This window comes from Pan paniscus, chromosome 1 (genome assembly GCF_029289425.2).
Source record: "Pan paniscus chromosome 1, NHGRI_mPanPan1-v2.0_pri, whole genome shotgun sequence".
NCBI lineage: Eukaryota > Metazoa > Chordata > Mammalia > Primates > Hominidae > Pan > Pan paniscus.
In genome coordinates, this window is record NC_073249.2 from 185,571,056 (window position 1) to 185,585,947 (window position 14,892).

At 42.8% G+C, this 14,892-nt stretch overlaps 1 protein-coding gene across 8 annotated transcripts in view; it reads left to right on the forward strand.

Annotated features, from left to right (window-relative positions):
• Positions 1–643: 643 nt before the first annotated feature.
• SCMH1 (Scm polycomb group protein homolog 1) overlaps positions 644–14,892 on the forward strand; it is a 217,030-nt gene continuing 202,781 nt past the window's right edge. For 4 of the 8 annotated variants that reach the window (XM_055094628.2, XM_063608314.1, XM_063608321.1 and 1 more), the window contains exon 1: positions 670–787. The gene's annotated coding sequence lies outside the window, so the exon portion shown is untranslated. Of the gene's footprint in view, positions 788–14,892 lie in introns of all 8 variants that reach the window. The other 4 variants (XM_063608326.1, XM_055094615.3, XM_034962531.3 and 1 more) reach the window with 4 other exon arrangements.

The window sequence follows — 14,892 nt, forward strand, 5'->3', positions numbered from 1 at the left end:
GGCCTGGAAGAATGAGCCTGTGCATTGTACCTGGCCCATCACGGGCTCAGTGCGTACTTGTTGAAGGGATCACCGCAGGGAGGACCGAGGACGCTGACACTCACTAGGGCATCCAAGCACCAACTCATCTCTCACCTACCCTCCGGGTGCAGTGCTATCGTGTTGGAGAAGAGGCCCCTGGATGGCTGTGCGAAGTAACTCGCCCAAGGTCACCACACGGCCAGCCGATAGCCCGGCGGGAGTCGCCCGAGGCGAGGCCCACGTCAGCCGGTCTTGGGGGCCCGACCGGTGGCTCCTCCACCAGCCCCACGCGGCCTCAGAGCGGGCTACTGGCGTCCTCGAGATTCGAACCCGAGTCCTCGGCCTCGTCCCCGCCCTCGCGCCCTCTCAGGCCTCAGTTTTCCCATCTACAGGACGCGGACCGGAGAGCTGGTCCGGGCGCCAACTGGGCCCCCGGACCCGGGTCGGCAGGCCGGCGGGGTACGGCCGGGCCGGGTCCCCGCGCGCCCTCCCTCCTCCAGCGCGCCGCCCCGCCCCCCGCGCGAGCCCAACGGCCGAGGCGCGCGCCACCTCGCGGCGGGAGGCGCGGGGGAGGGGCCGGGGGAGCCCCCGCCCCGCCCCCCGCCTCAGCCGCCACCGCCAGCTCGGTGGAGCCCCCCGCCGCCCGCCCGCCGCTCTCCCGAGCCGCCCGCCCGCCCCCTTCCCGCGTCTCCGCTCCCTCCCTGCGTAGCGGAAACATGGCGGCGGGAAGGGAGTGAGCCGCCCCGCGCCCCCGCCGCGCCCTCAGGTAAGCGCCTCGCGGCCGCCTCCGCCCGCCTAAGAGCTCGTGCCCTGAGGGGACGCCTGGGGCCAGAGGGCGGTGGCGGGACCTGCGCAGCCGCTGCGCCTGCCCCCCCGGGCCGGGGTCAGCCTGTCCGTCTGTCTGGCCGGCCTGCCAGTCTGTGGTCCGCGCGGGGCTGGGCCCTTTCTCGGCCGTGTCAGCCCGGCCCCGAGCCCGGAGGCCGGCTCTGCATCTGCGGTCGGGCGGGCGGGGCCCACGGTCCGGTCGCGGCCCTGACGCCGCCAGGACTGCCCGGGGGCCCCGGCACGAGAAACCCAAGGCCGGGGGCCCTTTGGAGGGTCGGCGTGGGGGCCGTCCGTATGGGTCGCCGTGTCCTGGCCGGCGGGGCCGGGTGGGCCGGGGCAGGCTGGCTGGGGGCCGAGGGCCGGGCGGCGGCGCGACCCCGTCTGCGCGGGTCAGTCGGTCCCCTCCGGCGCCAGAGGTGGGAATGCCTGTGATTCTGGCCGGCCGGGTCCCGGTTCGGGGAAGACAGAGACAGAGGTCGACGGGGCGGCGTGGCCCCCACCGAGAGCTGGGGCGCCTAGGGCCCGGAGCTGTCAGCAGCGTCCTGGGGGCTGGGCCCCGGCCGGCCGACTCACGTGTGCCGCCTGCCCCAGTGCCCCGCCGGAAACGGGCAGGGAGAGCGGCCCCGCACCGAAGTGAGCCACAGCGGCCCTGGGGGCCAGACACGTGGGCACTGCTGTGTGCCAGCCCGAGAGCATCGAAAGTGGTTTCCAGCCGATGGGTGAACTCAGGAATATCTCCTGACTGGAAGGGAATTTAAAAGTCATCTAGGGGCGCTTTCTCCCATCCCATGCCAAAGTGACTTTGAAAATCCCCAAATCCCCCCGATAATTTGACGAGCCCGTTTGGAACCTCTTCCAGTGATCCGAAGCGAATCTCTTTAAAGGAAACCCATTCTGTCCTGGACACATTTGGTTATAAGTTGAAAGAAACAGCTGGCTCCCATCCTTCCTAGTTCTTTTCCCTTATGGGAAGCTGTTAAGATATCTGAAGATAGTAATCATGTCCCCTGAGTCTTCACTTCCACTTTCTTCAGTTGTCTCTCATCTGCTGTGGTTCTCTAAACTGTCCTCTGGATGAGCTTTAGTTTCCCCCATCCCCTTAAAGGAGAGTTTCTTAAAAGTGATCCTGGAGACAAAACCTAGTAAGTTTCTCTAAGAAACAGCCCCAAGGATTGACCTGCTTAAATCAAAAGTACTCTAGATTCCCTTCCTCATTTCTGTACTGTATTTTGAACTTAAAAAAAAAAAAAAGAAAACATTTAGTAGTGTTTGTTCAAACAAACTAAAAGACATCTTATTTTGTGGAAATTTGGGGGTTTCCTTCCTTTTAAAAAATGTCTATAAACACTTTATCAAATGTTGCTAACTAATGTACATCAAAATGTTTTGTTGAAGTGTAATGTGCCATGCAAATAGAATAGCTCTTTTTTTTTTTTTAAACTCTGAAAAGGATTGAGACCTAGTTTAGTGCCAAACTGCAATTTTAATATTTGGTTGCAGAGGGAAATGCTTTATTACATTGAACTCTTTGCTCTAGTTCTAACTGCCAGCAGGAGGCCCAAAATTACTATGAAAGAGAACACTTTTTGTTGCTTACTTACCAACCTCCTAAACTCTTGCCTAAGCAACTCTGCAGGTTAGTAATGTTTTAAGCCCAGTAGAGATGAGATGGCCTTGTAGATAAAAGGCCCAGCTCTTACATCTGGGATCCTGTTTAAGTACTAAGCAAAGTTTCACTGTTTTTACAACTTAGACAAGCACATACCAGCAGTCAGAATTGGTTCTTTATTTTTGTTCTTAAGCCTTCATTTTTTAAATTGGTCAATAGTTTTGAACTTTGTAGCACATATGTCAAGTTTTGATTTTTGGTATGTTTGTGCAAATGTTGTTCCCTTTTATGTAAGTTGGGTAAACATTTGCATAGCACCATTCTCAATGGAACTATACAGATCCAGAGGAAAGGCCCTGATTCCTTCCTTGCAAAGGACTTGGAGTGAAAGGTAGAGGATACTTAACTGAGAAAGAATTGATGTGAATATCCCACTGAAAATTTAAACTTAGGGCTGGATTCAGGGGCTCATGCCTATAATCCCAGCACTTTGGGAAGCTGAGGCAGGCAACTCTTTGAGGCCAGGAGTTCTGGACCAGCCTGGGCTACGTAGCAAGACCCTGTCTCTACAAAAAATAAAAATAAAAATATAGCTGGGCATGATGGTGTATGTCTGTAGTCTCAGCTACTCAGGAGGCTGAGGCAGGAGGACCGTTTGAGTCAAGGAGTTTGAGGCTTCAGTGAGCCATGATCACACCATAGCAAGTGACAGAATGAGACCCCATCTTTTAAAAAAAGAAAAGAAAATTTAAACTTGCTATGTTCTAACCTTCACTGTACACTTATGTACCTACTATGGGTCAAGCACTATGCTATGTACTGTGCTCAGCTGGGTTTACAAAGATTTCCAATCTTGTGGAGCTGGTAAATTAGATGCTTAAATAGATTATCTCAGAATAAAAGATGAGAACTACGCATAGCTGAGATATACAAGGTGAGAGTAAAGGTTGCCCAAAGGTGAGGGCACTTAGACTAGCCTAGGAGTTAAAGGAAGGCTTTGGGAAGAGATGATATCTGACCCAAATCTTAAATGGTAGGTAGGAGTAAGCGAGGCAAACATGAGCAGAAAGCGTCCTTCAAACAGAGAAAACAGCTTGAGCAAAGGCATCAATGTGAGAAAAGGAATGGCTTGCGTAGAGAACCACAAACAATTTGGGACTGCTAGGAATATAACAATAAGTGATGAGTTGTAAGGCTGGAAATACAGTCAGAGGCCATGTCGTGGTGGACCTTGTATGCATAAGTATCCTAAAATCAATTCAGTAGGTGTTTTTTTTTATTTTTATTTAATCACTGGAAGGTGTCTATCAGACATGGTTGAAGTAACATTTTTAAAATGTGGTCATAGGGATGAAGAGAAAGAAATGAATCTGAGAAAATGTATAAGGCTTTAATGATTGATTGTATGTGCAGGTGAGAGGGTGAGGAGTCCCATGTGATGCTCAGGTTTTTGCCTTGGATGACTAAGGAGGATATGTTGGTAATTTTAACTGAGACAGGAAACGATGATGAGTTCAATTCTGGACTTGAAGATTTTCAATTTCTTGAGTTAGATCAGTGAGCAAATATAGTGGAAGTAAGCTGAGAAAAAAAAGAGGTGTGGTCAGAAAGTGGAATATCGGAGTTAAGTTGTCTGATATTGGGACTGTTCTAGGTGACAGCGAGGTCTCTGTGTATGGGTAGCTAAAATACAGCAGAGGCGAAGGTCAGTAAAGCTGAGTATGACAAGGAATTTGGAGGCTAGTGTATTGAATGAGTCATCTGTGTGGAGAGTGAAGTGATTGAGGATGATGGGATGTGGGGAAGAGAGAAAGATGTAACCCAGGTGCAGTAAAGATAGGCGATTAATCAGGAGGGTGGTAGATGACAGATGAGGAGGTGGGGTAGAGAGTTATATAGCCAGATGGTGCAAACCTTGAAGGAGGAGGGGTTTTTAAACACAAGAGTGAGAAGGTAATAGTTTTTTTACTTTTCCTTCCTGGAAGCAGAGTTCTGATCTCTTTATCTTTATTCAGGACTCATATTAATCATTCTGTTTGCTCTGAAGAGTCTGTTCTTAGTCTTGGAAAGTGGGAGGGCACATACCTCATATTGAATCCTTTCTGCTAATACTTAATGACAAAGGGCAGTGGAGGTTTTTTCCTCTGATGATCATTAGTGGGTGGGTAGGGAACAATCAGATAAAGCAGTGAGGATATACCCATGGTTTTCTAGACAGAGTATAGTGGAAAGAGCCTAGGCTTTGGAGTTAGAAACACCAAAATTCAGATCTAGACTCTGTCACTTACTAGCTTTATGACTGTAAACAAATTATTTAGCCTCTGTGAGCTTCAGTGTCCTTATCTGTAAAAAATTTATACTTCATAGGATATCACAAATATTACATGAAAAAATATATACACACATACCACATAAAATCACAAGCGATTGGTGATTCATAGATACAAAGTAAATATTAGTTCCTTTCTTCCTTCATTTAAGGGGCTTATGCTCTGCTAGCTGAAATGAACCTTTTACATGCTTACCTAAATTATAAAATAGAACATAGCGAGTACTCTAAGGGAGGTAGTAGCAAAGTGGTAAAGCAGTTCAGAGGAGGGAGCTGTCATTTCTAAGCATTTGGAAACAAGGTTGGGCTTCATTTCAAAATGAATTTTACTTGGGCCATGAACAAATTTCAATAGAGTAAATAATTTAGGTAGATATATAAAATAGGGAAAGCATAGGGTATGGTATCTTTGTTAAAAATAGCTACCACAGGTTTGAGTATTGTATTTGTAAAAGTTAATAGTAGGAAATATGGCTACAGAGATGGGCTGGGGCCTTGGTATTAAAGATCCAAAACTGTGATGCAGTTTGGAGTTGATTCTGGATACATTAGGGAGCCACACATTGGATGTCTTCTTTCTCTACCTCAGTTTACTATCTGTAAAATGTATAGGCATCAACTCAGAAACTTCAAATTTTTGTTTGCAATAAACGAAATAAGAAATTCCACACTTGAAAATAAGTTGCTGTGTAGGCCAATTTTAGGTTAAAAAAATCTAAGATTTGTTTTGTAGTTGTAGGTTAATCTTTGCAGTAATCTTATTTGATTGATAGGCTTAGTGAGGTTAAGAAACATACAAGATCTCACTGGTAGAAAGTGACCAAAGAAGCTCTAATTTCAAATTCTGTCTTTTTTATTCCGCCATACTGATTAGGATTTTAAAGGAAACCTGAGTTCCTCAATGTCACTAAAAATTAACCGCACAACCCCTGGCAGATCACTTTTACTTTGTCATTTATAAAATGAAGGAAGATGTAGCTGTAAGGTTTAACTAAGATAAAGTGCAAAGTACTTTAGATAATGTTGGTCACATATCAGGCACTCAAATGTTGGGTCTTTCTCTCCCCATCTGTGAATGAGGGAATTTAACCACAGCATTCCAAGACCTTAGTGTTAACTCTCTACCCACCAGTAAACTGCTAGAACTAATTACATTTGGCCTTCTGTATCCATGGGTTCTGCATCTGTGTATTCAACCAATTATGGATTGAAAATATGGAAAAAGGATGGTTGCATCTGTACTGAACATGTACAGACTTTTTTCTTGTCATTATTCCCTAAACAATAGTATAACAACTATTTACATAGCACTTGTATTGTGTTAGGTTTTATAAATAATCTAGAGATGTTAAAATATATAGGAGGATGTGTGTAGATCATATGCAAATATGATTTTATGTAGGGACCCGATCATCCCTGGAATTTGGTATCCAAAGGGCAGAGGGGGGCCCTGAAACCTTTTGATAACCTTATCGCCAGATAAACCCAGCAAGACTTATCACCTGTTATCTTTGTCCCAGAATCAAACAGTCTGTCTTCCGTACTGTTATTCTTATTCTGACCTGGCTTCCTTTTACTCTCTTCCAGCCCTGCTTTTTTGCTCCTTCCACTTGCTCTCTCAAACTCCTGTTTCCTACATTGTTAACCATTTTATTGGATGTCTTTTTGTGTGTCCTGGCCTTAAGTGGAAGCCAGGCTATCTCCTGAGTCATGGAGAACATACTACTTCCTCTGTAGCTCTTTTAAATGGATGCAGCACATTCTCCTGCACCCCTCCCATCCCAAAGAAGAGAGGTGAAGATAACTGTATTTTTTTATTCTCCACTATATCTGGACCATTACTTCTTCATCTTCTTGAAACCCCTGTGCTCTTTGGCTATACACACCCTTGGTTTCTGATATAATATATTCTTATACAATATCTGTTAAGATGAAAATACACATAAACTACAATCTAGCAATTCCACTCCTAGGTATATAACCTTCGGAAACTCTCCAATGTATGCATAAAGGGATGTTCAAAAATATTCATGCAACACTGCTACAGCAAAAAATTTGAACTAGTCTAAATGCCTGTCAATAAAAGAATGAAAATATTGTGGTATATTTACTTAATAGAATTCCATACAATAGTGAAATGAGTGATCTAGATCTATATAGTAACATGAGCAAATCTCACAAATAACAGGTTGAATGAAAAAGGTGAATTGCAGAACACATTTATATAAAGCTTGACATGCACGTATTATTTAGGGAGGCATACTTATGTAATAAAGAAATACATGGTAATTATAAATACCAAATTAAGGATAGTAGGTATCTCCAAAGGGTAAGCTGGGGAGAAAAGACCAAGAATAATGCGAAGAAGGGCACACACAGAGCTTAAATTGAATAAGTAAATATTTTTCAACTGAGTTGTGGATATATAGGTATCTATTAATTATTCTTTATGCCTTTTATATATCTGAACTTTTCATTTTTTTTTTTTTTTTTTAGACGGAGTCTCGTTCTGACTCCCAGGCTGGAGTGCAGTGGTGCGATCTCGGCTCACTGCAACCTCCACTTCCTGGGTTCAAGCAATTCTCCTGCCTCAGCCTTCTGAGTAGCTGGGATTACAGACATGCACCACCACGCCTGGCTAAATTTTGTATTTTTAGTAGAGACGGGGTTTCACCATGTTGGTCAGGCTGGTTTCAAACTCCTGACTATGTAATCTGCCTCGGCCTCCCAAATATATGTATATTTTTAAAGAATAAATAGCATTCCACTCTTGTTATGAGCATAATACAGGGAGGGAGGGAACAGCAGAAGTATAAAGAAATACTAATATTAGGGTGAATCATAAAATTTTTTACTCACCACTAATATTAGAGTGAATCATAAAATTTCTGTTTTTGTAGGTCTGAAATGATTTAATATAGGCAGATTCAAGTGGCCTATTCAATCTAATGTAACTAATGTTCTGGTTGAAATATATTCAAAATGCATTGGGCGTGGTAACTCACACCTGTAATTCCAGCACTTTGGGAAGCCAAGGTGGTCAAATCTCTTGAGCCCAGGAGTTTGAGACCAGCCTGGGCAACTTGGTGAAACCCTGTATCTGCAAAAAATACAAAAATAAGCTTGGCGTGGTGGAAACATATTCAAAGTACTATGGGAACACTAGGGCAGGAACAACTGATGGCCAAGGCAGAAGGAGGGAAGTGACATTTGGAAAGGTTCCAGAGAGAGAGAATGACTTTTGAACTGAATCTTTTTTATTGTTTAAGTTTTTTTAAGAGACAGAGTTTTGCCGGGCGCGGTGGCTCATGCCTGTAATCCCAGCATTTTGGGAGGCCGAGGTGGGCTGATCATGAGGTCAGGAGATCGAGACCATCCTGGTTAACACGGTGAAACCCCGTCTCTACTACAAATACAAAAAATTAGCCAGGCGTGGTGGCAGGTGCCTGTAGTCCCAGCAACTCCGGAGTCTGAGGCAGGAGAATGGCTTGAACCTGGGAGGCGGAGCTTGCAGTGAGCCGAGATTGTGCCACTGCACTCCAGCCTGGATGACAGAGCCAGACTGCGTCTCAAAAAAAAAAAAAAAAAAAAAAAAAAAAAGAGGCAGAGTTGCTCCGTTGCCCAGGCTGGAGTGCAGTATTGTGATCATAGCTAAAGTAATCCTCCTGCCTCAACCTTCCAAGTAGCTAGGATTACAGGTGTGTGCTCATGCCCAGATAATTTTTAAAACTTGTCAAAATTGGGAATGATTGTATGTGGAATTATTTTAAAGAGCAGAAAGAAAAAAAATAGGGGTCTTGCTGTGTTGTCAGGCTGTTCTCAAACTCCTAGTCTGAAGTAATCCTCCCACCTCGGCCTTCCAAAGTGCTGAAATTACAGGCGTGAGCCATCATGCCTGGCCCTAAACTGAATCTTAAAGATTGAGAAGGAATTCACCAGATAGAGGGTGAGGAGATGAAAGAAGCCCTTCCAGATAGGAAGAGGTAAAGACCCCTTTCAGTGGGTGGAATCTGCCAGGTGGAATATGTGGAGGTTAAAGAAACACAGTAGAGGAAGAGACTAAGGAACAATAACAACACATACCTTTATAGTCCTTACTAAACAAGCACAAAGTTAAGTAACCTGTGAAAGATCACAGGGATAGCAAGTGGTAGAGCCTGGATTTGGACTCTGGCAGTCTGAATCTACAGTCTGTGCTCTTGTCCAGTAAGTTATATTCTGAATCACTATACCATAAGCATAATCAGGAGAAAGTGATGTTTGGATGCCAAGAGAACAACGGTAAGTTTCAAAAAGAAAGGAATAGTCAGCAGTGTGAAAGGCCCTAAAGACATGAAATGGGAATCCTAAAAAGAGAAGATCATTGGATATTTTTTAAAAAATCATTTTGCTGTAAGTTACAGTAAGGAATACCGGGATGATAGAGATATGGATATCTCAGAATACTAGTGATTCAGTCTATCAGTTCTGTGGGCCAGTGATTATAATTTCATTTAATTATGAAGAAGATATAATCAGGGACTATTAAAAATAGATCATCTCCATATTTAAGTACTTGATATATTAACATGATCAAAAGACTTTTGATCTTCTGCTATCTATAGTCATAGTTACTCTTAGGTAACTATGATTGATAGTGACAATTTTGTTTATTCTTCTGTACTTTCTGGTTTTGATAAAGATAAAACTTAGCTTGCTAGTTTAGTGGATTTTTCAGAATGGGATGATATTCTAAAGAACAGTAGTAGTTCAATCCCAAATATTTCATAGACAAGAAGCTGAAAGAGACCTTATAAGCTGCATGGTATGTGGAAAGAGTTATATGGCTTGGTGATTAAGAGTCCTGATTCAAGTCCCAGTTTGCCACTCAGTGGCTCTGTGATTTAGGCAAGGAGTTGCCGTGAATGATTTCTAAGATCTCTTCTAACTCTCAAGTTCTGTAACTATTAGGTCATTTATTCAGTAAAGAAACTGAGGCCTAAAGAAGGGACTTGTTTGTCGAGGGTCAAAAACTGGAATCTGGTTCTCTTGACTCTTGGTCCTGGATATCTGATGGAAGAATCATCAAACATTTGAGGGGCTGCCACATAGCAGACATGTATTAGGTGCTCGAAAAAACAAACGGCATGTGAAATTGTTTCAGAATTCATTTATCCAATTTGTGAAAGTAACAATCAGCATCTTCTGTGTTTGTTTGTTTATACATATGTTGCCTTATTCCAAAATGTATTTAAAGCAGACCTACTCTATATAATGTACTGTACTAAAAAAGGGAATAACCTTTTTTGAGTATCTGTCAGATATGTTGAAACGTATAAACACGTTATTTTTACCCACCTGCATATAGGTAGTATCACCTCTATTTTATACATAAAGAAACAGACTCAGAGATAGCTGGCCAAGATTATGCAGTTTATAAGTAATAGGACTTGGTTTCAAGCCCAGACCAGCCTGACTTCAACCCCAGTCCTCTTTTCATTTCACCATATATGTGCCCCACAGCAGTGTTATGTAATTCTGAGACTTTATCAGTACAGGAGGCAAGGTTTACTTGCAGGAATTGACACATATATTTTTAGTCTGAATATATCTTCTATCTCACCAAACAATGTAGGCAAACAAAAGATCCCTGGTTAGAAGAATGAAATGGTTTAGCAAATCAAAGTCATATTTATTTTTTAATTTGAGCAGATATATGACTAGATTCCTCGTTAGGATCAGTGCTCATATTTTAATAAATTTTAACATTTCTGTACCCCTTCAACCTTTGGTTTGCAGTTTTTCAACCTTTACCAGCTACATACTAAGGATAAAAAGGTGAGAATAAGATAGGGTTTCTTCCCTCAGTGGGTTTTACTATTTAGGTGACAGATATAATAACTTTACCTAAGATCTCTTCCTCCCCAAAAGCCATAACCTGAGTCTAATCATGAGAAAACATCAGATAATCCCAACTGAGGTACATTTTATAAAATTTCTTTTTTTTTTTTTTTGAGACAGTCTCGCACTGTCACCCTGGCTGGTGTGCAGTGTGTGTGATCTTGGCTCGCTGTAACCTCCACCTCCCTGGGTTCAAGCGATTCTCCTGCCTCAGCCTCCTGAGTAGCTAGGATTACAGGTGCCTACCACCACACCCGGCTAATTTTTTGTATTTTTAATAGAGACTGAGTTTCGCTATGTTGGCTGGGCTGTTCTCGAACTCCTGACCTCGTGATCTGCCCGCCTCTGCCTCCCAAAGTGCTGGGATTACAGGCGTGAGCCACCACACCTGGCCTATAAAATTTCTAATACTCCACAAAACTGTTAAAGTCATCAAACAAGGAACGTTTGAGAAAGTGTCAGCCAAGAAGAGGCTAAGAAGACATAATGACTAAATATAATGTAGCATGGTATACTGGATGGGGTCCTGTCATAGAAAAGTAATCTCAGGTAAAAATTAAGGAAGTCTGAATAAAGTGTGGACTTTAGTTAATAAGGTATCAATATTGGTTCATGAATTGTAACAAATATGCCATACTAATGTAAAATGTTAGTAGTAGGGGAAATAGTACAGGGTATATGGGAGCTATCTGCAGTTTTTCTGTAAATCTAAAACTGTTCTAATAGAAAAAGTTTATTTTTGAAAAGTTATAATAAAATTAGAATAATTTTAGATGTTATTTCTTTGAGATTTAATTAAAACATATTTCTTCATAAAATGATGTGCCTAATTTAGTTGACTCATTTGATAACAACTGACAAACTGCAGTTTGTTGATAGATGCATGTGCCAGAATGTATACTAGGTGGATGTCATATGAACTTTTTCTACCTCAGTTTCTTATGTATATAGTGTCAAAAACATGCCAAGTCCTAGTAATAGTGAATCCCAGTACAAAATAGACCACAGTTTGGTCAGCTGTCTCATAGCATATTATAAAGATGGCCAACCTCTTAACATGGTATATAGAATTCTACTGTTCTGTTCTCAACTTTGATCCAGTCAATTCTGTGTTTTAGGGACTATCATTTGTGCCACTCCCACAAACCAATTTCTAATCATATGGGGTTCTTTAATTTGCAAGCAATAATAATCTACTCTGGTTAACTTCATTTGTAGCAGCAAGTCCCAAACCTTGTTGAATATCAGAATCACCTGGAGAAATTTTTAAAATTAAAAGTACCATGTGCCAAAAAAATTATATTGAATTGGGATCTCTAAGGGGATAGAACATAGGAATTAATATTTTCTAAAAGCTCTCTAAGTAAGTCTGATGCTTACTCATTGTTGCCAGTTTCAGTGAACAGCCCCCTAATTCATCTATTTGTTCAGGCCTAAAATCTGAGAATCATTTCTTTAATTTTTTTTTTTTTTTTTAAGACATAGGGTCTTGCTTTGTTGCTCAGGCTGGAGTGCAGTGATGCGATCATAGCTCACTGCTGCCTTGAATTCCTGGGCTCAGGGGATCCTCTTCCCTCAGCCTTCTGAGTAGGTAAGACTACAGGCGTGTGCTATGGAACCCAGCTAATTTTTAAATTTTTATTTTATAGGGATAAAGTCTTGCCATCTTGCCCAAGCTAGTCTTGAACTCCTGGGCTCCAGTGATCCTCCCGCCTCAGCCTCCTGAAGTGCTGGGATGGTGCCTGGCTGGGAATCATTTGTTAAATTATCTTTTCTCCATTTTTAGTTCGTTGCTGATACCCCTTAGGACTACATCCTAAATATCTAAAGAATCTTTCTACCCCTCCCTCACCACTTCCTTCATTCTAGTCTAAGCCACCATAGTTCTTCTTTTGGACCATTATATCAACCCCCTATATGGCTTTCGTGTGTCTACTTTTGTACCCCATCCTCCACCAATGCGGTCACCACAGATCAGATCATATCTCTGCCTAAAATCCTTCAGTGGCTTTCCATTGCATTGGATATACAAATGATATTTTCCCTTGTGGTCTACATGATATGGAGACTACCTTCTTAGCCTCACATAGTGCCACCATCCCCTAGCTAAGTTCTAGTTACATTGGCTCCCATTTCATTTCTTGAAGATGTGAAGCTCTTTCCTGTCTCTCAGACTTGGCACATACTGTTTCATCTGCCTGGGAGAGTCTTCCCCTGACTCTTGATTCATTCTTAAACATTACCTCCTCATAGAGGCCATACTGACTGCCCTTCCACAGTCACTCTGTTTATTCTGTTATAGCACTTAATCACAACATGTAATTATTTATTTGCTTACTTGTTAAGTTCCATGAGGGCAGGGGTCTTGCCAATCTTTTTTTTTTTTTTTTAATTATACTTTAATTTCTAGGGTACATGTGCACAATGTGCAGGTTTGTTACATAGGTATACATGTGCCATGTTGGTTTGCTGCACCTATTAACTTGTCATTTACATTAGGTATTTCTCCTAATGCTATCCCTCCCCCAGCCCTCTACCCTCCGACAGGCCCTGGTGTGTGCTGTTCCCCTCCCTGTGTCCAAGTGTTCTCATTGTTCACTTCCCACCTGTGAGTGAGAACATGCAGTGTTTGGTTTTCTGTCCTTGAGATAGTTTCCTCAGAATGATGGTTTCCAGCTTCATCCATGTCCCTACAGAGGGCATGAACTCATCCTTTTTCATGGCTACATAGTATTCCATGGTGTATATGTGCCACATTTTCTTAATCTAGTCTATCATTGATGGACATTTGGGTTGGTTCCAAGTCTTTGCTATTGTGAATAGTGCCGCATTGCCAATCTTATTCTTATATGTGACTCCTATCACAGTGCATGGCATATAATGCATTCATTAAAAAGTTAAATGAATTAATGAATCTTTTTTTTTTGGTAGGGGGTTGGAGTTTTGCTCTTGTTGCCTAGGCTGGAGTGCAATGGCACAATCTTGGCTCACTGCAACCTCCACCCCCTGGGTTTAAGCGATTCTCCTGCCTCAGCCTCCCAAGTAGCTGGGATTACAGGCATGTGCCATCATGCCTGGCTAGTTTTTGTCTTTTTAGTAGAGATACAGTTTCACCGTGTTGGTCAGGCTGGTTTCGAACTCCTGACCTCAGGTGATCCACCCACCTTGGCCTCCGAATGAATGAATCTTAACTGCCACCAACCTGGTCCAAGCTTCTGTCATCTCTCTTCTGAATTACTGCAGTTGCATCTGAACACTTTGCCTACAACTGCTCTGGGTCCCCTTTAATCATCTTCCACGTTGCTTTCAGGGTTAAATATTTAAAATTTTAAGTCTGATAATTATACTATTCTCTCTACATTCCTTTCTTTTTTTTTTCCCCGAGTCAGGATCTTGCTCTGTCACCCAGGTTGAGTGCAGTGATGTGATCACGGCTCACTGCAGCCTCCTAAGTACCTGGAACCACAGGTGCGCACCACCACACCCCACTAATTTTTTTTTTTATTTTGTAGAAATGGGGTCTCACCATGTTGCCAGGGCTGGTCTTGAACTCCTAGGCTTAAGTGATGCTCCCACCTCAGCCTCCCAAACTGCTGGGATTACAGGCGTGAGCCACTGTGCTTGGCTCCTTACATTGTTTATATGCTTCCTGCTGGTCTTAATGTAGCTTATAGAATGTTTTCTTTAATTATTTTTTAATTGTGGTAAAATATATGTAACATAAAATTTGCCATTTCAACTATTTTTAACAGTACTAAGTATAGTCACATTGCTGCGCAACCATCATCACCATCCATCTCCAGAACTTGCTTCATTTTGTTAAACTGAAACTCTATCCATTAAACAATAATTATACATCCCATTGTGGAGTCCCAATAAGTAAGCAGCAACGAGGAAGGAGCCACAGGTAGGGGAGAACAATGAACAATTGTTCTGAGAGACGGCTAATTACAAACAACCACTGGCACAGCTACCTTGTCCTCATAGCCCCCTCCAGCATGACCCTGTAAAACTTCCCTCCAGTCCTTGCCTCTTTGTAGACAGCCCTTTCTCTGCTGTGCTGCCTATTGCACCTTTGCAACATATTTTCATACTTTCTCTAATAAATCTGCCTTCTTTTTTTTTTTGTTTTGTTTTGTTTTTGAGACAGAGTCTTGCACTGTCGACCAGGCAGGAGTGCAATGGTGCAATCTCAGCTCACCAGCTCACTGCAACCTCCACCTCCAGG